General features: G+C 45.1%; 1 pseudogene; it reads left to right on the top strand.

The window, feature by feature from the left end:
- LOC137635584 (probable chitinase 10) overlaps positions 1-25,000 on the top strand; it is a 175,439-nt pseudogene that overhangs the window by 74,098 nt on the left and 76,341 nt on the right.

Below are 25,000 nucleotides of genomic sequence, written 5' to 3'. Positions count from 1 at the left end.
AAGGTCTTGGAGAAAGGACTGGTGGGAAGTTTCCATATGATAGGCCTGCGCAAGTTCAGTTGGTTCCCTTTCTTTCATGATCAGAACAGGTTGCTGTAATTGGAGAACAGTTGTACAGAACTGTGCTTGCTAGTATCACCTAAAACTCGAAAATTTTGAATTTTTTTGGTAAGCAGGGAGCAGGTTCCAGAGAAAATGTAGTTGGTGTATCCTATGCTATGTATCCCACCTAAGAACATCAGTCTGGATGTGATAGAACTTTCTCAAGTGTTGCTCTAGGGGGAAAAATGATGAGGTCCCTTTGGTCAAATGTATCCCATGGTGGTGTCATGGCCCCTCAGTCCTTAGTCTCAACATCACATCCTTTTGAGTAGCATCAACAGACTTGTCAATAGGAAGCTCAAATATTTCATTGGCTAACTCTTGGTCATCATCCTGTTTCTCAGTAACTAGAGCTTCATGAAGAGGTTAAAAAAATTATTAGTATTAAATACGTGACATTAAGGACCTCTGCTAAGTTAGTGCCTCTGTACACACCTTGCAAGTCCTCCAACAATCCCTAGTCTGAACACTTAGTCAGAAAGAATTTATCCCGAGAATTGTCAAGTCAAGTCCTCTTATTAGTAAGAGGGATATCAGGAGCCTTAAGCAGGTTCCCAAGTCTGGAGTACCTGGGCAGAGATCTTTTTGATACACTTGTTGGGTGAGTTTTGGTTGCATTTAATGAGCTAAAGCAGTCAACAAGAAAATATTAGTAGGTCTAGCTATTCATGTAGCATGAGATGGAGAGGTGTCCCAAATATCACCACCATCATGACTTTTATATGATACACATACTTCTCTGTACATACTGTACTTTTGTGAACTAAGAAATCAAGTAATATCACAATGTTTCTTATCATAAGGAAGTAAGTAGACCATGAAATATTTTTTTGTGATTTAGGATAAATACATATTAGCCATTGTTATACATTTTAGGAGTTTAAAAACCACTGAAGACCATTCGCAGATACATTGAAAAATCTTTTTATCATAGGCTTGTGACTGGAAGCAAAATGTTGAGTGTACTGTTGAACGCTCCTCTTTCGTAAAACGAAACGAAGATACTTATGTCCAGAGAGCTGAAGGTACGACAAAGTGCTGTAATGGCAGGGAATTTGTCAGCGTTTGTTACTACTCGAACTGGGCCTATTGGAGAAAAGGTAAATAAGTCCAGATTGTTTGCATTAATCTATACCCATGACATGGATCATGAAGGATTTATTTAATTTACAGTATATATACTATTTCTTTTATGAATATAATTGATAGCAGATATTTAGAATAATATTCCCTGATGTCTGTATGGTATGAGTTTCAATTAGCAAGTTTCACAACAAGAAAACTAAAAACAAAGGATTTAATCAGCTATTTCTACCACCTCAATTTAGTTCTTCAATTAAATCACAAGAAGTTGTGATTTACAAAGTTAATTTACTTTCTTGTTGCAGTCCCATATGGATACTTGGATACATGTTTTACTTGATACAGCATAGCGAACATCCAAAACTATCTGTACGCTGCTGCGATAGGAAAGCAAATTAATTTTGTAACTAACACCTTCTTGCAGTTCAACTGGGGAACTAAATTGAGGTAGTAGAAATAGCCCTAGAGTAGTTAAGACAATATTTCATGATATATCCTGTTTTGTTCTATACAGGAAAGTCATTTGGGATTGCACAGCATTCATTTCTCTCTTTTTTTTTAAAGGTAAAGTACTGTAGTATTCACTTAAGCAGTAAGGTGATTAGTATACAGTAATTCCCATAGGTTGGTCTGTCTCCATAAAACAAATATGATTGTGTTTGACTGATATCCTCGGGTATAATATAATTTTTTGCATTCATTTTCTAATAACCTTCTTGAACTACTGGATTCCTCTTCATTCATTCCTACATGATATCTTTTGCTATAGCCGAAGTCGAGCATGCCCCTTTTACCTCATCTCTCTCAGCTATTTTATATGTATCTTTTTGGGCTCAAGCCATGTCGTCCTGATGGAAGTTCCTCTAAGGTAGCTTCCTAGGGTATATTACAACTACGGCGATATTCCCAGAGAATTTACCTTAAGGTAACCAGAATTCTAACTCCTGGAGCGAATATCCCTCATAAAAGAATCAGGGATATCGCAAAATATCAGCGGACGTATTCTTGACACGCCACATGGCAATCTGTACCCCGAACAGAGTTAACACTTCGTAGGGGTCAAATGGCAAGAAAACGAAAACGATAAGAAAGGGGGGAGCCGTTCGTAAGGCATCTCTCCTCCCCCTTTCGTAAGCGTGCCCTGCGCCATCTGTATTCCTTTTTGCGTAGCTATACAACTCGGTGTTTTCCCTGTGTTTCTACCAAAAATCTTGGATTTACTCAAGCAAATATGCTTTCTCCAACTTCTTCTGCTTCCGATAAGTTGAGTACCTTTTCTTTTATGTATAAATGTAGGCTCTTGGTAAAATTTAAAGTAATTAGAAGAGTTATCTTTGATACAAGAGCTGTTGCCTGCTGGAGGCGTCCTGGACGCTGTCGCTCGCTAGATAGGATTTATTTGGTTAGCCAGAGCGACGTTCCCAGCCCCCTTTTCGCTTTAATAAATTTAACTGCTTAGCTTATTTAGGAATACTTTTATGATGCTGTAGTATGGTGCCTTGGCGAAGGATTTGCCTAGGCTGGCCTACGCTAGACCTTGTAGCCTAGTCGTTTGGCCCTTGTACTTCCTGCATGATATTTAGTCTTCCAAGTGTGGTTATTTAAATTTTATTGAAGCGTTAGGCAACGTTATACATATAAGTTTATGCTGAGTTTTTTCCAAGATGGTATATGAGTGAGTTTCGGTGATTTAGGTAATCGATTCTCCCAATGCCTAGGCTAGGTTGTCTTAGGCTATTGATATGCTTTCTTGTTCCCCCCGTTTGCTCCCTTCTCTTCAGGGAAGGCGCACAAACCCTTTCCCTCTGCTTAAGCCTTGGGCTTAACCCTAGTGGTTTATCTGAATTAACTTTCGATACAACTATATTGGGGTAGTACTGTACCTTCCTGCTCCAGCTATTCTGGTTCAGAGAGGGGCAGTACAGCAGTGTTTTAAGTCTGAGTCTGTGTTGGTCTGGCTTGGGGTAGAGTCTCCCTCGCTGTCTGACACAGACATAGGAGGTTTAGCCTCCTTCGGTCACTCTTGAAGGTTTCTGTAGTTATGATCCCTTCGTTCGGTGACCCTTCAGACTTGTCCTTGTTGCTGTTCTGGGTGTGGGGTGTGTCCCTTTCCCTGGAATAGCAATACCTTCCTTGCATTGGTTGTAGGGAGGCAGCAAGTATTGCCGGCCTCCCTCCCCGGATTCCCCCTAGGCTGAGATGGGCTTTCTTGGCCGTGGGTGATCCTTAACCAGTGCAAGGTTGGACGGGACCCTTTTGTCCCTTTCCCTTCTGTCCTTTCCGTAATGTCATTGGTGTCTGCCTTCCTACATCCGTACCTAGCACAGGTTAGGATGGGGAGCTGACTTGGTTCCCTGCCGGCCGGCAGAGTGTGCCGGCCGGCAGAGGACCTGTTACCTTGAGTGCTGCCCGGTCCTCCCTTGGTCCCTCATCCACGCCTGTCTGTAGACCCAGTGAGCAGTGGTTAGGAAGCCTGAATTAGATTCTCCCCTTCCTTTCAGCACTCTTTCGGGTGTTGGGCGTTGAGGTAGTATAGCCTCTTAGCCCGGCACCCATTCTGTTTTCTTCTTGTGTGTTGTACTCTGCTGACTGCTGGCCTAGTGGCCGGCAGCCGGGCAGTTGGTGTTCTCTAGTTCTCTCGCTGCCGGCCGGCGATGGCTACATGCCTTTGCCGGCCGGTCTCCTCACTCGTCTGCCGGCCGCTAAGAGTGGCGGCCGGCAGCCGGGCGCTACCTAGCGTGGCTGCCGGCCGGCATGGGTTGTTTACCTCTGCCGGCCGGCCTTTACCTCGCCCTGTCTGCCAGCCACTAGCAAAGACTAACCATTTGATTTTAATTGCTTGAAGGCTACAGCAAGTGACTGTGTGGGAAACACAAGTGTGTGTCTTTCCTTTAAACTTTGTACATGCTTGTATATACATGTGAATTGAAATTCACCTGATACTCATGGAAATTTTCTTCTTTTACAGGAGGAACATCCGAAGTGCGGTAGCGTCTTCTGCAACGTCCGCAGTAAGAACTTCTGCGGGCATGATTCGTGTAGGAGGCACGCGGCTTGCGCAGCCTCCAAGGATGATCTCCGTTACTGGGACCCTCAGGTATGTTCAGTGTGTACTAACCTGCTAGCTGAGGCCTTTGATTCCCCTAGGTCGGCGGAGTCAAGGGATGCAGCGAGGGAGAAGCTTCGTGTTTGGGTAAGGGGTTTCCAAAAGAATACCTCTGGACCTTATCTTCCAAGTGAGAAGATGAGGGCGTACCTCTTTCCCAAGGCTTCTGCTGACGCTGTCATCCCCCAGCCTCGGCCGGAGATCCCTCTCGTCCAGATCCCCGTGGATGCTGAAGTCGCGGATGCCATGCAAGACATTCAGCTGGACGACAAGATGTCGGACATGTCCGAACGGGCGGAAGAGGACCTCCTCGCAGGGGGCGAGGACGAGGATCAAGATCCGAACGTCGTGGAGGAAGAGGATGCCGTGCCATCGGACGCTCCGGTTCAGGCCCCTGAACCTATCCCCTCTACTTCGTCCGCTCTTACACCAGAGCTGGGACAAGCTCTCTCCTCTATTGTTGGCATGATACAACAAATGCAGAAGGAGAACAATCAGAAGGCAGCTGCAATGGAACTACAGATGCAGAGGATTGCAGCATCACGTGGGCCTCAGAAAAAGCTCAACGTGAAAGACCTTCCCGTGTGCTCGGATGCCAACCCGTGGAGGTATGCCGAGCACATGCCGATGACGGTCGGGAAGATCGTCATGTCGGAGAAGCTGGGTTCAGTTCCCCTTGAGGAGGTGGAATTCTGGCCCAGCAGAGGGGCCTATCCGGACTGTTACGTCCGTCTGAAGAAGGAACCGGCCTCGAAGGAGGAGACGGAGCCGAAGGAGGTGATCGTCTTGGATCACGCCAAGGCTCAAGCTTCGCTGGCGTCTGCAATGAAGGAAAGGGGCTTTTCGAACTCGAAAGTTGCTGCTTTGAGTAAGAAGCACCCTTCCTTCGTATCCTCTCCGGCTAGGGCCTTCCCCTTTCTGCAGAAAGGGTTCGCGGCCGTTCTGAAGGCAGTCGTGGCTGGCAAACGATGCCCCTCCTTGGAGGAATGCAAGCCTTTGTCTTTAGCCTTGCCGATGGACAACAAGGACTGGAAGGACGTCCATCTTACCTTTTCGGTTGGGAAGTTGGACGCCGATATCGCAGGTCGGCAGTTCGGCGAAAACCTCCCTAAGCTGTCTGAATTCCTTCTGCGAAGGGAGCTCGAGACAAAGGAGCGTCTGGCAGCCTCGATGTCTCTCCAGACAACCATGGAGACAATGGCAAGCGACCCCAAGGTCCATGAAATGTTCATGTTGGTGGCCAAGACCCATCTGGCCACGGTGACAAAGGACCTCTATAGCTTTGTCAAGGCGAGGAGGGCCTGCAGGGAGTTTGTGTTCGCCTCGGCTACAGTGAGGCACGAACCGAAGAAATTGATCCCATCCAACATCTGGGGCAAAGATCTCTTCCCCAGTGATGTAGTTAAGGAGGTGGTGGACAAGGCAGCCACGGAGAATAGGAATCTTCTCCTTAAGTGGGGCCTGTCCCTCAAGAGGAAGTCTTCCCCCGATGAGGGTCCCCAACCGAAGGGGAAGACGAAGAAATCTAGGTTTTCTCCCCGCCCAGCCAAGCCTTTCAGACCGCAACGTCAGCAGCAGCAACAGTCGGCTTTGCCTCCGGTGCCCCAGATGGTAGCCCAGGCCCCGACCACCTTCCAATGGGTGCCCCAGGCCGTGTCCTCGCCATCCCCGGCATTCAACCCAGTGTTCGAAGGGCAGTCTACTACCTTTCGAGCAAAGCCTAGAGGAGCAGCCAGAGGCTCGTCTAGACGCCCCTCAAGGGGAAGGGGATCCAGAGGTGGTCGCGGCCAAGGAGGCAAGACTGCAGGGCAGCAGTCAAAGTGAAGTGATGCCGGTAGGAGGGAGACTACAATACTTTCGGGATCGTTGGACCTTCGATCCCTGGGCCCACAGCCTGCTCAAAAATGGACTGGGTTGGAGCTGGTACAGCACTCCGCCCCCGTGCCCTCGATTTTTCCAACACTCCACCCCCGTTTTGGAGGAGTACATTCAAGAACTGTTGGAGAAAAAGGTGATTCGGAGGGTAAAGTCCATCAAGTTCCAAGTGAGGCTGTTTTGTGTTCCCAAGAAAGACTCGGGGAAACTCAGAGTCATTCTGGACTTGTCGCCACTCAACAAGTTCATAGTGAACCACAAGTTCAAGATGTTAATGTTGCAACACATAAGGGCCTTACTGCCCAAGAGGGCATTTACCGTCTCCATCGACTTGTCAGACGCCTATTGGCACGTTCCAATCAGTCGCCGTCTCTCCCCCTACCTAGGATTCAAGCTACAACAAAGACTTTACGCCTTCAGAGCGATGCCTTTCGGGCTAAACATAGCCCCAAGGATCTTCACGAAGCTTGCGAGCGCAGCGCTCAAACAGTTACGCCTAAAAGGGATCCAGGTGGTAGCCTACCTGGACGATTGCCTGGTGTGGGCAGCATCCAGGGCGGAATGCTTGCAGGCTTCCCTATAGGTGATTCAGTTCCTAGAGTAACTAGGGTTCAAGATCAACAGAAAGAAGTCTCGTCTTTCTCCATCTCAGAGGTTCCAGTGGTTGGGAATTCACTGGGACCTAGTATCACACCGATTGTCCATCCCGATGTCGAAAAGGAAGGAGATAGCGGGGTCTGTCAAGAGACTTCTAGATTCCGAGAGGATATCAAGACGCGAACAAGAGAGGGTTCTGGGCTCTCTTCAGTTTGCGTCGGTAACAGACCCGGTGCTAAGAGCACAGCTAAAGGATGCAGCCGGAGTTTGGAGAAGCTTTGCATCAAACGCGCGAAGGGACTTGAGGAGACCGGTTCCGCTTCGGCTACGTTCTCTTCTCAGACCGTGGTCTCAGGCCAGTCGTCTAAAGAGGTCGGTACCTCTTCAGCCACCTCCCCCGTCAGTGATGATTCACACAGATGCTTCAAAGGAAGGGTGGGGAAGTCACTCTCATCGAAAGAAGGTCCAAGGGACCTGGTCCAAGCTATTCGGGACCTTTCACATAAACTTTCTAGAAGCTATGGCAGTACTTCTTACCCTGAGGAAAGTTTCCCCGCGTCACTCGATCCACATAAGGTTGGTACTGGACAGCGAGGTGGTTGTGAAATGTCTGAATCGGCGGGGATCGAGGTCCCCACCTCTCAACCAGGTGATGTTGGCCATATTCCGACTGGCGGAGAAGAAGAAGTGGCACCTGTCGGCAGTTCACCTTCAAGGAGTCCGCAATGTGACAGCGGACGCTCTATCCAGGGTTACACCGGTAGAGTCGGAATGGTCCCTAGACGCAGGATCATTCTCCTTCATCTCGAGTCAAGTCCCAGAACTGCAGATAGACCTCTTCACGACGAAGGACAACAAGAAGTTGCCGCGATATGTGTCCCCGTACGAGGACCTCTTGGCGGAAGCAGTGGAGGCGATGTCCCTCGATTGGAACAGATGGTCCAGGATCTACCTGTTCCCCCCTCACAACCTTCTGTTGAGGGTCCTCAACAAGCTGAGGTCCTTCAAGGGAGTAGCAGCGATAGTGGCCCACAAGTGGCCGAACAGCGTGTGGTTCCCTCTGGCTCTGGAACTACGACTGAAGTTTCTGCCACTCCTGGACCCAGTTCTGTCCCAGCGAGTCCAGAAGTCGACTGTCTATGCTTCATTACAGAAAACCCGGACCCTGCAGCTCATGATTTTCTCTCCCTAGCGGTGAAGAAGCGGTTCGGGATCTCGAAAGACAGCATTGACTTCCTGGAGGAATATAAGTGCAAGTCTACTAGGAGGCAGTACGAGTCTGCTTGGAAAAAATGGGTGGCCTTTGTCAAAGAGAAGAATCCGCATGAGATCTCGACGGATTTCTGCCTGTCCTTCTTCATCCACCTCCACGGACAGGGGCTGGCAGCTAACACGATTTCTACGTGTAAGTCTGCTTTGACAAGGCCCATTCTGTACGCCTTCCAGGTAGACCTCGCTAACGAAATCTTTAATAAGATCCCGAAGGCCTGCGCCAGACTTAGACCTTCAGCTCCTCCAAAGCCTATTTCATGGTCTTTAGATAAAGTCCTTCATTTCGCCTCATTACTGAATAATGAGTGTGCACTGAAGGATTTATCTTCCTTTTTGCACTCGCGTCCGGGGCCAGAGTTAGTGAGATTGTAGCCCTCTCGAGAGATGAGGGCCGCGTTCAGTTCCTGGATGGGGGAGAACTGAACCTGTTTCCGGACCCTACGTTTCTCGCTAAGAACGAGTTGCCCACCAACAGGTGGGGTCCCTGGAGAATCTGCCCTCTGAAAGAAGATGCATCTCTATGTCCCGTAGAATGCCTAAAGGTCTATCTTCGTAGAACTTCAGACTTCAAAGGGGGTCAACTGTTCAGAGGAGAAACATCGGGCTCGAATTTATCTTTGAAACAACTCAGGGCGAAAATTACATACTTTATTCGCAGAGCGGATCCCGACAGTTCACCCGCAGGTCATGATCCGAGGAAAGTTGCTTCATCCTTAAACTTCTTTAACTTTATGGATTTTGAACACCTTTGTTCATATACTGGCTGGAAGTCTTCCAGGGTGTTCTTTCGCCACTATGCTAAGCAAGTGGAGCAGCTAAAGAGGTCTGTGGTAGCAGTTGGTTGCGTCGTTAACCCTGCTGTTTAACTCTGCGAGGAACAGTGGATTTAATTGGGACTATTAATTCCAGGGTGAGTGTATAGTTATATGCGGTGCTATAACTGGGAGTGAGGGCACTGGGTGCCCACAGTGACTGTTCCGTCTTTAAGGTGAATTTAGCATAAGTACAGACATGTGTGCCGAGCGTTTTTGACGCTAATGTCAGTGGCTAGTAACATGGACTTTTTAACTTTGATACCTTGGTACGTGAAAAGTGGCTCTAATGTTTTCTTTCAGATAAACATATATCTGTTTACTACCGTACTTGTGTAAATTATTGGTTATCCACCTATTATATGTATATAATTGTGGTAACAATGTCTATTTATTATTTGTCAATAAACTTGTTCTCGGGAACCTTGCGTCTCCTTCACCTATGTCAATTTCTTATCAGTTATTGAGCATTCAGCCTATGTACGTTAATTGGGGATATCTATAATAGCATGTTCCTTGATGCTAGCCTTGATGCATTGGTTTATACTTTCCTTAGTGTAAAGGGCTCCATCCTTCTCAGAGGACGGTAGCGGCAGCAAGTTTATTCTTACACAGATATAAACCTTTTGTCCAACTCAGTTTCGACCATGGGGTTGGTCGATATTTCCTTTTGATGCTGTAGTTCCTTACAGACTATGCTTTACTTCATATAGGGTGAGACCACTATATGGGCTTGCCAGTGACTCATACATAGGTATATGTACTCTTCGTTCCTTCCCAGAGTCTAGTAGGACTCTTCCCTGTAGGGGGCAGGAAGCGCTATCATGGTTTATGGTTAGTGAAAAGATGTATAACGGTAACATCTTAGGTCTCTCAGTCGAGTTGACTAGGGAAATATTTCTGAGGAGTGCGGCACGTTTTGAGAATCGACAGATACAGTAATGCTCTGGTACACTTCCATCAGGACGACATGGCTTGAGCCCAACAAACGGATTTTGAGCGAAGCGAAAAATCTATTTTTGGGTAAGATGGCCATGTCGTCCTGATGGACCCGCCCTGCCCCTTTCCTTTAAAAAATAAAAAAAAAAAAATGGAAAGGGCTGTAGGACCCCTCCCTACATACAGTATCTGTAGCACCTCGTGTATCGCTACAAGGAACACAGATGGCGCCGCGAGCGGCGCAGGGCACGCTTACGAAATGGGGAGGAGAGATGCCTTACGAACGGCTCCCCCCTTTCTTATCGTTTTCGTTTTCTTGCCATTTGACCCCTACGAAGTGTTAACTCTGTTCGGGGTACAGATTGCCATGTGGCGTGTCAAGAATACGTCCGCTGATATTTTGCGATATCCCTGATTCTTTTATGAGGGATATTCGCTCCAGGAGATAGAATTCTGGGTACCTTAAGGTAAATTCTCTGGGAATATCGCCGTAGTTGTAATATACCCTAGGAAGCTACCTTAGAGGAACTTCCATCAGGACGACATGGCTATCTTACCCAAATAGATTTTTCGCTTCGCTCAAAATCCGTTTTTTCTAACCTTCCTTCTTACTGGTCAGACAGAAGCATAGGTTAAGGAATCCTATATTTAGGAAATCCAGTGGAGCTTCCAGCAAGTGTTTCTTTCTCCATCATGTTAATATACTGTATACTGTTGTGTAGTACTTTGGTAGGAAGTTCTATTAACCATAATAATTACCTGGAACATAGATGAACAATTGTTAGTAATTATTTCTCAGCTGATCCCATCTCTTGTCGTCAATTTTTCTTGGTGGGATTAAATAAGACGTTGGTATTCTTAAAATACACGTTTAATTATATATATGACTACATGGCTCTTTGACAGCTGACTCCTAAGTGTGTGTGTGGAGCATCATACACAATCTGAGAAGACCAAAATATTGCTAAACAAAAGAGCATCGCTCTGAAAAGACTTAAATCCTACTCCAGTACAAAACTATAAAGAATCACATCCTATCTCTGAGGTAATCAACAAATGTTTGAATCCTAATACCAAAGCAAATCATTACACTTATGTACAAAGCATAACATGTTTTATTCATGCAATATGATGCAATGTTGCGCAATACCTGCAACACTTAAAATAATATAGTACATTATTACAATAATACATAACAGTCTCCTCCCCCTTAACTTGACATTGTAAAAATCTTCATAAATCTAATCTCTCAGGGGCTTTCCTCTGTTAATCCTATTAGGAAGCACTTTAACCTCATCTTGTACTGGTACATGAATTGGTTCTGAATCTACATTGGATGTTGGACCATCTTGGTTAATATTTGACTCATTTGATCTAATTACTTCTTTAAGTTTCTCATCTCTAACATTCACATGCTCTACTGTCTTTCTGTTTAACGGCTGTAATTGATCAACATGACGTTTTACAGCATTATCACTAACACGAACATCATAATGTAAATTTCCTATCTCTCTTACAATCTCTCCTGGTACCCACTTCTCTGGAGTGTTGTACGATCTTACCATGACATCAGACAAAGGTAAAAAATGTCTTACATTAGGAAGCTTTACTACTTGTTTATACCCTTTATCTTCTAAATCACTTTGCAAACTTGGATACAACAAATCTAACTTACACCTTATCCTCCTCCCCATCAACAAATTTGAGGGTGTCATGCCTGTTGTGCTGTGCGGCGTTGTTCTATAAGACAACAAAAATTTTGATACATGCAAAAATATATTACCTGAATTTGCTTTTCTACACTTCATATTGTGTTTAAACGTTTGGACAAATCTTTCAGCCTCTCCATTAGTAGATGGATGATATGTAGCTGAAAATGTATGCTTTATACCATTGACATTACAAAATTCTTTAAACTCTTGTGAGGTAAATTGTGGACCATTATCTGTAACAATTCTTTCTGGAATACCGTGCGTTGAAAAAATTTGCATTAACTCTTTTATTGTGGCGTAAGAAGTTGTTGTCTTCATTGGGATAATTTCTGGCCACTTACTGTAAGCATCTACTACTATCAAAAACAAATAATTTAAAAAAGGACCTGCAAAATCTATATGCACTCTTTGCCATGGATACCTGGGTAACTCCCACGGGTGCATTCTAGCAAATTGAGGATTGTTCTGTTGCATAACACAATTCATACAATTCTTTATATAAGATTCCACATCTTTATCTACACCTGGCCACCATACAAAAGTTCTCGCAATTGACTTTGATCTTACAATACCTTGGTGATCAGCATGTATTTCAGACAAAACCTTATTTCTTAGTGAATTAGGAATAACTACCCTTGAACCTCTCATCACTATTCCTTGTGTTACACTCAGTTCATACCATATATCCTTATACGGTTTACAATTTTCCTCTTTTCCACATAAATCCCTACCTGTCATTAAACTCTCCAAAACCTTACTAAGTACTGGGTCTCTCTTGGTACTGTGTTCTACATCTTTTGCCGTTATTGGTACATCATATACAGAAATTAACAGAACACTGTCATCATACTCCTCTGGAGCTTTGTCTACGGGTAATCTGGATAAAGCATCTGCATTACCCATGTTTGATGTTGGACGGTATTCTATATCATAGTGGTACGCTGCTAACGTAACTGCCCAACGTTGTAGTCTTGCAGCTACCAACGTAGGTAAACTTGCTTTTGGACCCAATATTGCTAATAAAGGTTTATGATCTGTAACAAGTGTGAACTTTTTCCTACCATAAAGATACATATGGAATATTTTAACTCCATAAACTAATGCTAAACCTTCCTTTTCTATTTGAGAGTAATTCCTTTCTGCCTTGTTCAATACTCTAGAAGTGAATGCAATTGTTTTTTCTGTTCCATCTGGCATTACATGAGATAATACTGCACCTAAACCTATGTTTGATGCATCACATACTAATTTAACTGGTAAATCCATTTGATAATGTACTAAGAATGTAGGTGATGTTATTTCCTGCTTGATTCTTTCAAAAGATTCCCGACACTCTTTTGTCCACTTCCATTCTACACCCTTATTCAACAGATTATACAATGGATGTGCAATAGTAGACAAATTCTGAATGAAATTCCCATAAAATGTTACTAAACCTAGAAATGATTGTAATTCCTTAAACATTTTCTGGCACTTTTGTTGATTGTACAGCTTTAATCTTCTCTTTAGTTTTGTGAATACCCTTGCCATTTATTACAAAACCTAAGTATTCCACTGAATCAACTTCTAAAATACATTTGTTCTTATTTACTCTAATATTATGTTCCTTCAACTTCTTCAGAACTGTTCGCAATCTTTCTCTATGTTCTCTTGTGTCTTTACCAGCAATTAAAATATCATCTATAAAAATGAATACTCCTTGCATTCCTGAAAAAATCTTATCCATATTTTGTTGCCATATAGCTGGACTACTTGAACTCCATAAGGTAATCTCTTTGGTCTAAATAAACCTAAGGATGTATTTACTGTACATAATTCTTGTGAAGTTTCATCCATGGGAAGCTGTTGAAATGTTTGTCTTAAATCTAATTTAGAAAAAACACTGCATCCTGACATAGTTGCAAACATGTCTTTCGGATTTGGTAAGGGATGTTGAGCTACTTGCAGTTGTGGATTTAACGTTACTTTGTAATCTCCACATAACCTAACCTGTCCACTTTCCTTCACAATAGGAACTAATGGTGTAGCCCAATCTGAATATGTAACCTTTTCCCAGGAACCTTCATTTTCTAATCTCCTGATTTCTGTTTCAACTGCACTTTTCAATGCATACGGTACTGGTCTCGGAGCAAAAAATCTAGGAGAACTGTCAGGTTTCAAAACTAAAATTGCCTTTGCGTTCTTTACTGTACCTATTTTATCTTCAAATACGTCTTGAAACTCTGATATGATATTATCCATAGATATTTCATTTTTGTTTTCATCTTGTCTACCTGTAACCTTCAAAATACTAGGCCAATCTAACTTCAAATACTGTAGCCAATCTAAACCTAGCAAAGTTTGTCCATTACCTTTTACTACTGTTAATGGCATTCTCTCTAATTTCTGTTCTTTGTACTGTACTTCTACGTTCGAAGCACCTATCACCTGAATATCAAAACCATTATAACCTTTCAAAACTCTATTTGTACCTTCTAATAACAAATTAGGAATGCTTTTAGCCGTTTTCTCGGACGTAATTGATACATCGGCTGCTGTGTCAACTTGCATCAAAATTGGTTTACCATCTATGATTACTTCTACTATGATATGTTTCTTTGCACCTTTGTTGACGGAATTAATGCGAAACGCAAAATCAGTTTCTGACCTAACCTGATTATCATGAACATTTTCCGCATTATTCTCTTGACCAATAGTATCAACTGTAGCATTTATTTTCTTTGCGTACTGTTTAGGGAATCTACAAGCAGTTGTAAAATGACCCATCTTTCTGCAATTCTGGCATGTCTGTCCAGTAGCAGGGCATTTCTTTGCTTCGTATGCAAGATGATCAGTTTTACCACACCTTTAACACTTGGGTTTTTCCTGTTGTTTCTGTGTATAAGCCTGATTCTGATATTTATGAACATTAGTGTTAGGCACTTTTCTATGACTAGGCTTTGACATATTCCTTCTCTGATTCTCATTGGTTTTCCACTTAGAACCTACTGTATTAATTTTAGAATTTTCCATTTTATTGCTTGTAGAACTACCTATTATGTTACTTTGCCTATTTGATGTTTCTAAAGCTCTGCCTGTTATCAATACCTTTTCTAATGTTAAATCTTTATCTTGCAATAATTTCTTTCTTAGCTCTTGTGATGTGTGCAATGTGCAATCACTTGATCTATGATGACATTTTCTAACTCTAGAAATTCACATGAAACGGCTAAATTCTTTAGTCTAGTCACAAATGCATCTAAACTTTCATTTTCTTTCTGATAAGCCTGCGCTCAAAACTGGTATCTTTCAAGAAATTTATTGACCTGAGGAGCAAAATATGTGGTAAGAGCCTTAATTGCAGCTTCACTTGTGTCATCTGTAGGCTGCAAAGTCTTAAACACTTCCCGAACTTCCCTACCTGCTGTATGAAGTAATAATGCCTTCTTTTGGGCATCCTTCAAATTCCCTTATGCTTCCAAATAAATCTTAAATTCCTCACACTACTGTTGTCATCGTGTTGCAACAGAATTGGGCTCAGCAGTGATGCTGAAACTTTCGGGGTGTTCAATGTTAAAAGGCATTTTGAGTCTTACCTTAATACCTATAGTAGGTTAAGCTACTGTTCTGCAGTCACAAGTTTACTTCCTACCTGTTTTGTAGCCTACCCAACTTTAAATTTCACCCACTCTTGTTTTGTTTGTTTGATGAAATTCCTGTTCTGCTGCTTGTACAATCTTCATTGGGCAATTTTACTCTTGTCCCTTAATGTACATAAGGACCTTCTCTTGTGCTGGCCGTCCTTCTACATAAGGTCCAATACTTCTCCCTGCGTGTTTTCGTCCTCCTGAGCGTCGCCAATTGTTGTGTAGTACTTTGGTAGGAAGTTCTATTAACCATAATAATTACCTGGAACATAGATGAACAATTGTTAGTAATTATTTCTCAGCTGATCCCATCCTCGTTGCCAATTGTTGTGTAGTACTTTGGTAGGAAGTTCTATTAACCATAATAATTACCTGGAACATGGATGAACAATTGTTAGTAATTATTTCTCAGCTGATCCCATCTCTTGTCGTCAATTTTTCTTGGTGGGATTAAATAAGACGTTGGTATTCTTAACATACACGTTTAATTATATATATGACTACATGGCTCTTTGACAGCTGACTCCTAAGTGTGTGTGGAGCATCATACACAATCTGACAAAACCAAAATATTGGTAAACAAAAGAGCATCGCTCTGAAAAGACTTAAATCCTACTCCAGTACAAAACTATAAAGAATCACATCCTATCTCTGAGGTAATCAACAAATGTTTGAATCCTAATACCAAAACAAATCATTACACTTGTGTACAAAGCATAACATATTTTATTCATGCAATATGATGCAATGTTGCGCAATACCTGCAACACTTAAAATAATATAGTACATTATTACAATAATACATAACATATACAGTATTGTTCTTACTGGGACAAGTGCATGCGGTGGTCCATGAACCTAATTATACCCCTTTACTCTAATGATATTTCCTGAGAAAAAAGAACCATTAGGAATGTTTTTCGCATTCTTCTTTGGAAGTTAAAACGGATTTTGAGCGAAGCGAAAAATCTATTTTTGGGTAAGATAGCCATGTCGTCCTGATGGAAGTTCCTTAAAGGCAGCTTCCTAGGGTATATTACAACTACAGCGATATTCCCAGAGAATTTACCTTCAGGTACCCAGAATTCTAACTCCTGGAGCGAGTATCCCTAAAAAAGACCTTAGGGTTAACACTTCGTAGGGGTAAAATGGCAAGAAAACGAAAACGATAAGAAAGGGGGGGAGCCGTTCATAAGGCATCCCTCCTCCCCGTTTCGAAAGCGTGCCCTGCGCCGCTCACGGCGCCATCTGTATTCCTTGTAGCGATACACGAGGTGCTACAGATACTGTATGTAGGGAGGGGTCCTACTATCCTTTTCACTCATATTTATTTTGAAAAGGAGCAGGGCGGGTCCATCAGGACGACATGGCTATCTTACCCAAAAATAGATTTTTCGCTTCGCTCAAAATCCGTTTTTTGGGCTCAAGCCATGTCGTCCTGATGGAAGTATACCAGAGCATTACTGTATCTGTGGATTCTCAATACGTGCCGTACTCCTCAAGAATGTTTCTTAGTCAACTCGACTGACAGACCTAAGATGTTACCGTTATACATCTTTTCACTAATCATAAGCCATGAGAGTGCTTCCTGCCCCCTACAGGGAGGAGTCCTACTAGACTCTAGAAACGAACGAAGAGTACATATACCTATGTATGAATCACTCGCTAGCCAGTACCATATAGTGGTCTCACTCTATATGAAGCGAAGTCTTACGGGACTACCGTATCCAAAAGAAAAAGTCCCGACCAGCACCCTGGTCGAAGTAAAAATAGACAAAAGGTTATATCTGCGTAGGATTAAACTTGCTGCTACCACCGTCCTCAGAAAGGGGTGGAGTCCTTATTGCTAAGGAAAGTATAAACCAGTATAATCCAGGCTTTGCATTAAGGAATAGGCTATTATAGATATCCCCGATTAATATACATAGGCTAAATGCTCAAAAAACAATATGAAATCAAAAAATATAGGTGAAGGAGACGCAAGGTTCCCGAGAACAAGTTTATTGAGAAACAATAAATAGATATGGTCACCATAAATATGTACATATGCTAGGTGGATGACCAACAATTTTCACAAGTACTGTAGTGCATGGATGAATGATTATCTGAAAGAAAACATATGTGTCACTTACACATACCCCGGTATCAAACTTAACGTCCATGTTACTACTTTGCTGACAATAGCGTTGGCAAACGCTTGGCACACCTGTCTGTACTTATGTTACCATCACCATCACGTTGGAACAGTCACTGTGGGCTCTGAGAGCCTACACTACCAGTTATATCAACATATATAACTAACTATTCACCCAAGAATCCAAGTCCCAAATGATTCCGCTGTTCCTCGCAGAGTTAAACAGCAGGGTTAACGACGCAACCAACTGCTACCACAGACCTCTTTAGCTGCTCCACTTGCTTAGCATAGTGGCGAAAGAATACCCTGGAAGACTTCCAGCCAGTGTATGAACGAAGGTGTTCAAAATCCATAAAATTAAAGAAGTTTAAAGATGAAGCAACTTTCCTCGGATCATGACCTGCGGGTGAACTGTCAGGATCCGCTCTGCGAATAAAATATGTAATTTTCGCCCTAAGTTGATTTAAAGATAAATTCGAGCCCGATGTTTCTCCTCTGAATAGTTGGCCCCCATGGAAGTCTGAAGTTCTACGAAGATAGACCTTAAGGCATTCTACGGGACATAGAGATGCATCTTCTTTCAGAGGGCAGATTCTCCAGGGACCCCACCTGTTGGTGGGCAACTCGTTCTTAGCGAGAAACGTAGGGTCCGGAAACAGGTTCAGTTCTCCCCCATCCAGGAACTGAACTCGGCCCTCCTCTCTCGAGAGGGCCACAATCTCACTAACTCTGGCCCCAGAAGCAAGGGCAAAAAGGAAGATCACTTTTTGAGTCAGGTCCTTCAACGCACATTCCTCATTATCTAGTAATGAGGCAAAATGAAGGACTTTGTCTAATGACCATGAAATAGGCTTTGGAGGAGCTGATGGTCTAAGCCTAGCACAGGCCTTTGGGATCTTATTAAACATTTCGTTAGCGAGGTCTACCTGGAAGGCATATAGAATGGGTCTTGTTAGAGCTGACTTACATGTAGAAATTGTGTTCGCCGCCAGCCCCTGTCCGTGGAGGTGAATGAAGAAGGATAGGCAGAACTCCGTAGAGATCTCGTGCGGGTTCTTATCTTTGACAAAGGCTACCCATTTCTTCCATGCAGATTCGTACTGCCTCCTAGTAGACTTACACTTGTATTCTTCCAGGAAGTCGATACTATCTTTCGAGATTCCGAACCGTTTCTTCACCGCTAGGGAGAGAAAATCATGAGCTGCAGGGTTCGGGTCTTCTGTAATGAAGCGAAGACAGTCGACTTCTGGACTTGCTGGGACAGAACTGGGTCCGGGAGTGGTAGGAACTTCAGTCGTAGTTCCAGAGCCAGAGGGAACCATACACTGTTCGGCCACTTGTGGGCCACTATTGCTGCTACTCCCTTGAAGGATCTCAGTTTGTTGAGGACCCTCAACATCAGATTGTGAGGGGGAAACAGGTAGATCCTGGACCATCTGTTCCAATCGAGGGACATCGCATCTATTGCTTCTGCCGAGGGGTCCACATATGGGGACACATATTTCGGCAGCTTCTTGTTGTCCTTCGTCGCGAAGAGGTCTATCTGCAGTTCTGGGACTTGACTCAAGATGAAAGAGAATGATCCTGCGTCTAGGGACCATTCTGTCTCTATCGGTGTTACCCTGGATAGAGCGTCCGCGGTCACATTCCGGACTCCTTGAAGGTGAACTGCTGACAGGTGCCACTTCTTCTTCTCCGCCAGTCGGAATATGGCTAACATCACCTGGTTGAGAGGTGGGGATCTCGATCCCCGCCGATTCAGACATTTCACAACCACCTCGCTGTCCAGTACCAACCTTACGTGGATCGAGTGACGTGGGGATACTTTCTTCAGGGTCAGAAGTACTGCCATAGCTTCTAGAAAGTTTATGTGAAAGGTCCCAAATAGCTTGGACCAGATTCCTTGCACTTTTTTCCGATGGGAGTGACCCCCCCACCCTACCTTTGAGGCGTCTGTGTGGATTGTCACTGACGGGGGGGGTGGCTGAAGAGGTAGAGACCTCTTTAGACGACTGGCTTGAGACCACGGTCTGAGAAGAGAACGTAGCCGAAGTGGGACCGGTCTCTTCACGTCCCTTCGCTCTTTCGATGCAAAGGTTCTCCATACTCCCGCTGCATCTTTTAGCTGTGCTCTTAGCACAGGGTCTGTTACTGATGCAAACTGAAGAGAGCCCAAAACCCTCTCTTGTTCGCGTCTTGATATCCTCTCGGAACCTAGAAGTCTCCTGACAGACCCTGCTATTTCCTTCCTCTTTGACATCGGGATGGAAAGACGGTGTGACACTAAATCCCAGTGAATTCCCAACCACTGGAACCTCTGAGCTGGAGAAAGACGAGACTTCTTTCTGTTGATCATGAAGCCTAGATATTCCAGGAACTGAATCACTTGTAGGGAAGCTTGCAAGCATTCTGCTCTGGATGCTGCCCACACCAACCAATCGTCCAGGTAGGCTACTACCTGGAACCCTTTTAGGCGTAACTGTTTGAGAGCTGCGCTCACAAGCTTCGTAAAGATCCTTGGGGCTATGTTTAGTCCGAAGGGCATCGCCCTGAAAGCGTAAAGTTTTTGTTGTAGCTTGAATCCTAGGTAGGGGGAGAGACGACGACTTATTGGAACGTGCCAATATGCGTCTGACAAGTCGATGGAGACGGTATATGCCCTCTTGGGCAGTAAGGCCCTTATGTGTTGTAACGTTAACATCTTGAACTTGTGGTTCACTATGAACTTGTTGAGTGGTGACAAGTCCAGAATGACTCTGAGTTTCCCCGAGTCTTTCTTGGGAACACAAAACAGCCTCCCTTGGAACTTGATGGACTTTACCCTCCTGATCACCTTTTTCTCCAACAGATCTTGGGTGTACTCCTCCAAAACGGGGGTGGAGTGTTGGAAAAATTGAGGGCACTGGGGCGGAGTACTGTACCAACTCCAACCCAGTCCATTTTTGAGAAGGCTGTGGGCCCAGGGATCGAAGGTCCAGCGATCCCGGAAATACTGAAGTCTCCCACCTACCGGCGACACTTCACTTTGACTGTCCTGCAGTCTTGCCTCCCTGGCCGCGACCACCTCTGAATCCTCGTCCCCTAGAGGGGCGTCTTGATGACCCTCTAGCTGCTCCTCTGGGCCTTGCACGAAACGTGGTCGACTGTCCCTCGAACACGGGATTGAATGCAGGGGAAGCTGATGACATGGCTTGGGGAACCCATTGGAAGGTGGTCGGGGTCTGGGCTACCAGTTGTGGAACCGGAGGCAAAGCTGGCTGTTGCTGCTGTGGTCTTTGCTGTTTGAAGGACTTGGCTGGACGGGAGGAAAACCTTGACTTCTTCGCCTTTCCTTTCGGCTGAGGGCCCTCATCCGGAGAAGACTTCCTCTTAAGGGACAGGCCCCACTTCAGGAGAAGATTGCGGTTCTCAGTGGCAGCCTTGTCCACGATCTCTTTGACCACGTCCTTGGGAAAGAGATCTTTACCCCAGATGTTGGATGAAATTAGCCTCTTGGGTTCGTGCCTCACTGTGGCCGAGGCAAACACAAACTCCCTACAGGCTCTCCTTGCTTTAACAAAGCAATAGAGGTCCTTGGTTACTGTGGCCAGATGGATTTTGGCCATAACCATGAACATCTCTGGCATCTTGGGGTCCCTAGCCATCGTCTCCATGTTGGTCTGGAGAGACATCGAGGCTGCCAGGCGCTCCTTTGTGTCCAATTCCCTCCGTAGAAGGAATTCCGACAACTTGGGAAGGTTTTCGCCGAACTGCTGTCCTGCAATGTCGGCGTCCAACTTCCCAACCGAGAAAGTAAGGTGCACCTCCTTCCAGTCCTTATTATCCATTGGCAATGCCAGCGATAGAGGTTTACATTCCTCCAAAGACGGGCACGGCTTGCCAGCTTCAACCGCCTTGATGACGGCCGCAAACCCCTTTTGCATAAAGGGGAAGGCCCTAGCCGGGGAGGATACAAAGGAGGGGTGTTTCTTGCTCAAGGCGGCAACCTTCGAGTTTGAGAACCCCCTCTCCTTTAAAGCAGCTGTCAAAGTGGCTTGAGCCTTGGAGTGATCCAGGATAATCACTTCCTTTGGTTCCGTCTCCTCCTTCGAAGCCGGCTCCTTCTTCAAACGGACATAGCAGTCCGGGTAGGCCCCTCTACTGGGCCAGAATTCCACCTCCTCAAGGGGAACTGAACCCAGTTTCTCCGACATGACGATCTTCCCAATCGTCATCGGCATGTGCTCGGCATATCTCCACGGGTTGGCATCCGAGCACAGAGGAAGGTCCTTAACGTTGAGCTTCTTTGGAGGTCCACGTGATGCTGTGATCTTCTGCATCTGGAGCTCCAAAGTAGCGGCCTTCTGATTATTCTCCCTCTGCATCTGTTGGATCATACCAACGATGGAAGAGAGAGCCTGTCCAAGCTCTGCTGGAAGAGCGGACGAGGTAGAGGGGATAGGTTCAGGGACCTGAACCGGCACGTCTGATGATACGGGAACCTCTTCCTCCACGGCAATAGGATCTCGATCCTGCTCCTCGCCCTCTGCGAGGAGATCCTGCTCCGCACGATCGGACAAGTCGGACATCTTGTCGTCCAACTGGATGTCCTGCAAGGCGTCAGCGACATCCTCCTCCACTGGGATCTGGATCAGAGGGATCTCCGGCCGAGGCTGGGGAACAACAGCATCAGGGGAAGCCTTGGGAAAAAGGTATGCCCTCATCTTCTCGTTAGGAAGATAAGGTCCAGTGGTGTTTTTCTGAAAACCCCTTACCCATACACGAAGCCTCTCCCTCGCTGCATCTCTTGACTCCGCCGACCTAGGGGATTCAAAAGCCTCTGATAGCAGGTTAGTACATACAGCACATACCTGCGGATCCCAGTAACGATGTTCATCATTGGAGGCTGCACAAGCCGCGTGCCTCCTACACGAGGTATGTCCGCAAAAGTTCTTACTGCGGACATTGCAGAAGACACTATCACACTTCGGATGCTCCTCCTGTAAAAGAAGAAAAATTTCCATGAATATCAAGTGAATTTTAATTCACATGTAACAAATGAGTATTCAACAAGAATAAGGGAAAGACACCTACTTGTGAAACCCACACAAACACCTGTGGAAGCCCACCAGCCAAGTCACATAGTTAGTCTTTACTAGAATAACCAGAGAACGTATTTCCAAAGGAAATTAGGTGTAGCTCACACCTAAGGTAAAATAATACCATTCTGGCCAGGAATAAAAGAATTATCTTTTATCCTTGTAAGGCGACACCAGGTGATTATACCAGTAACACAAGTAAGATAGAAAAGACAGTGTTGTAACCTACTACATCATGAACTCCCTTGGTTGAATATACCACCAAGAGAGGACTGATACAGTACCTGAGGGTGGTGTGCCAGCCGGCTATTGCCGCTCAGCACCCCCCCCCCCTTGTTTTCGAAAGGTAGATCTCAAGTACACAACATCAGATCACCTTTATTGGGGAGAACTCCAGAACCCATGCCTGAACCGGCCGGCAGTGGTTGCCAGACCGTAGCCACCCGGTTTGCACTGAGTTGCCGGCCATCATATTTAGTGGCCGGCTGACTGGGCAGTGTCGCGGGCCGGCCGGCAGCAGTAAACAAACCCTGCCGGCTGGCCCCCAAACACTAGGCAGCGCTCGGCTGCCGGCCCCACTTGTAGTGGCCGGCAGATGAGCAATAGACCGGCCGGCAAAGGTATACACCCAACGCCGACCGACAGCAAGAGAACTGGAGAACACCCCTCCCCACCGACGGCCGGCCTGTAGGCCGGCAGACGGCAAGGACAACACATACTAAGACAAAAGAATGAGTGCCGGGTTAAGAGACTATAAGTCTCTGGGCCCGGCACCCGAAAGAGTGCCGAAAGGAAGGGGGAGACACTAAGTCAAGCTTCCTAACCGCTGCCTACTGAATTTTCAGACGGCAGCGATAGAGGGACCAAGAAAGGACCGGGCAGCACTCACAGTAATGGTCTCTGCCGGTCGGCACACTTTGCCGGCCGACAGGAGACCACGTCAGTTCCTCATCCCAACCTAGGCTAGGCAAGGATGCAGACGACTGACACAATGAACGGAAAAAGAGAAGGGAAGGACAGAGGGTCCTATCCAACCTTACCTTGGTTAAGGGTCATTCCCAACTAAGACAGTTCATCTCAGTTAGAGAAAGACCCGAGAGGGAGGCCGGCACTACTGGCTGCCTCCCACGAACCACGGCAAGGAAGGAATTGCCTTTCCAGAAAAGGGAACATATCCCGAGACCGGAACGGCAAGGACAGTCTGATGAGTCACCGAGTAAAGGGATCACTACTGGAACCCAACAAGGTGGACTAAGGGGGGAACCCTTAGTGCCCGAGTCAATCGGCAAGGGAGACTCTGCCCCATGCCAGACAAACCGGGCTCAGACTAAACACTGTTGTACTGTCACCCTCTGAACCAATACTGTTGGAACGGGAAAGTACAGTACTACTCCAGCATAGATATATTTGAAGATTAATTCAAATAAACCACTAGAGTTAAGCCTAAGGCTTAAACAGAGGGAAAGGGTTTGCCCCTTCCCCAAAGAGAAGGGAGCAAACGGGGAACAGATAATATTATAATGACCTAAGACAACCTAGCCTAGGCACTAAGAGAATCGATTACCTAATTCACCGAAACTCACATCAATACTATCTTGGAAGGTACTCGAAAAGGACTAATATGTATAACGTTGCCTAACGCTTAAAGCAATAATTTCACATTTGGAAGACTAATTATCATGCAGGAAGTACATAGGCCAACAACTAGCCTACGAAGACTAGTGTTGGTAGCCATGGCAATTTCGCCAGGCACACTACTATCGCATCATAACAGAATTCCTAAATAAGCTAAGTAGCTAATATTTAAGCGCAAAGGGGGCTGGGAACGTCGCTCTTGCTAACAAATAAATCCTATTCTAGCGAGCGACAGCATCCATGATGCCTCCAGCAGGCAACAGCTCTTGTATCAAAGATAACTCTTTTAATAACTTTAATTTTAACCAAGAGCCTACATTTATACATAAAAGAAATAATACTCAACTTATCCGAGGCAGAAGAAGTTGGAGAAAGCATTATTAACGAGAAAATTCCAAGATTGGGTAGTAAACAGGGAAAAATACACCGAGTCGTAGAGCTACGCAAAAAGGAATGCAGATGGCGCCGTGAGCGGCGCAGGGCACGCTTTCGAAACGGGGAGGAGGGATGCCTTATGAACGGCTCCCCCCCTTTCTTATCGTTTTCGTTTTCTTGCCATTTTACCCCTACGAAGTGTTAACTCTATTCGGGGTATAGATTGCTATGAGGCGTGTCAAGAATACGTCCACTGATATTTACGATATCCCTAAGGTCTTTTTTAGGGATACTCGCTCCAGGAGTTAGAATTCTGGGTACCTGAAGGTAAATTCTCTGGGAATATCGCTGTAGTTGTAATATACCCTAGGAAGCTGCCTTTAAGGAACTTCCATCAGGACGACATGGCTTGAGCCCAAAAAAGAGATGGATTGGAGCTCATTGTGAATTCAGCTTGTTCTGAATTTTTTAGATTGGTTTGTGGGGTACATGGAGACATGTATTAATCTTCACCCTGTGTTGAAGTTTTTCATCCAATTCACTGCAGATGCAACTTGGGTTGATCAACATTGGATGCCCGGCGAGTAGTGTTTGTGGCTGTTCTTCTAGGGGCAGTACTGTATACTTACTCACGCAATAGGCCTCAAAATCCCT

This window comes from Palaemon carinicauda, chromosome 3, assembly GCF_036898095.1.
Source record: "Palaemon carinicauda isolate YSFRI2023 chromosome 3, ASM3689809v2, whole genome shotgun sequence".
NCBI lineage: Eukaryota > Metazoa > Arthropoda > Malacostraca > Decapoda > Palaemonidae > Palaemon > Palaemon carinicauda.
Note: the sequence above shows the minus strand (reverse complement) of the source record. Positions and strands in the feature narration are given on the sequence as shown.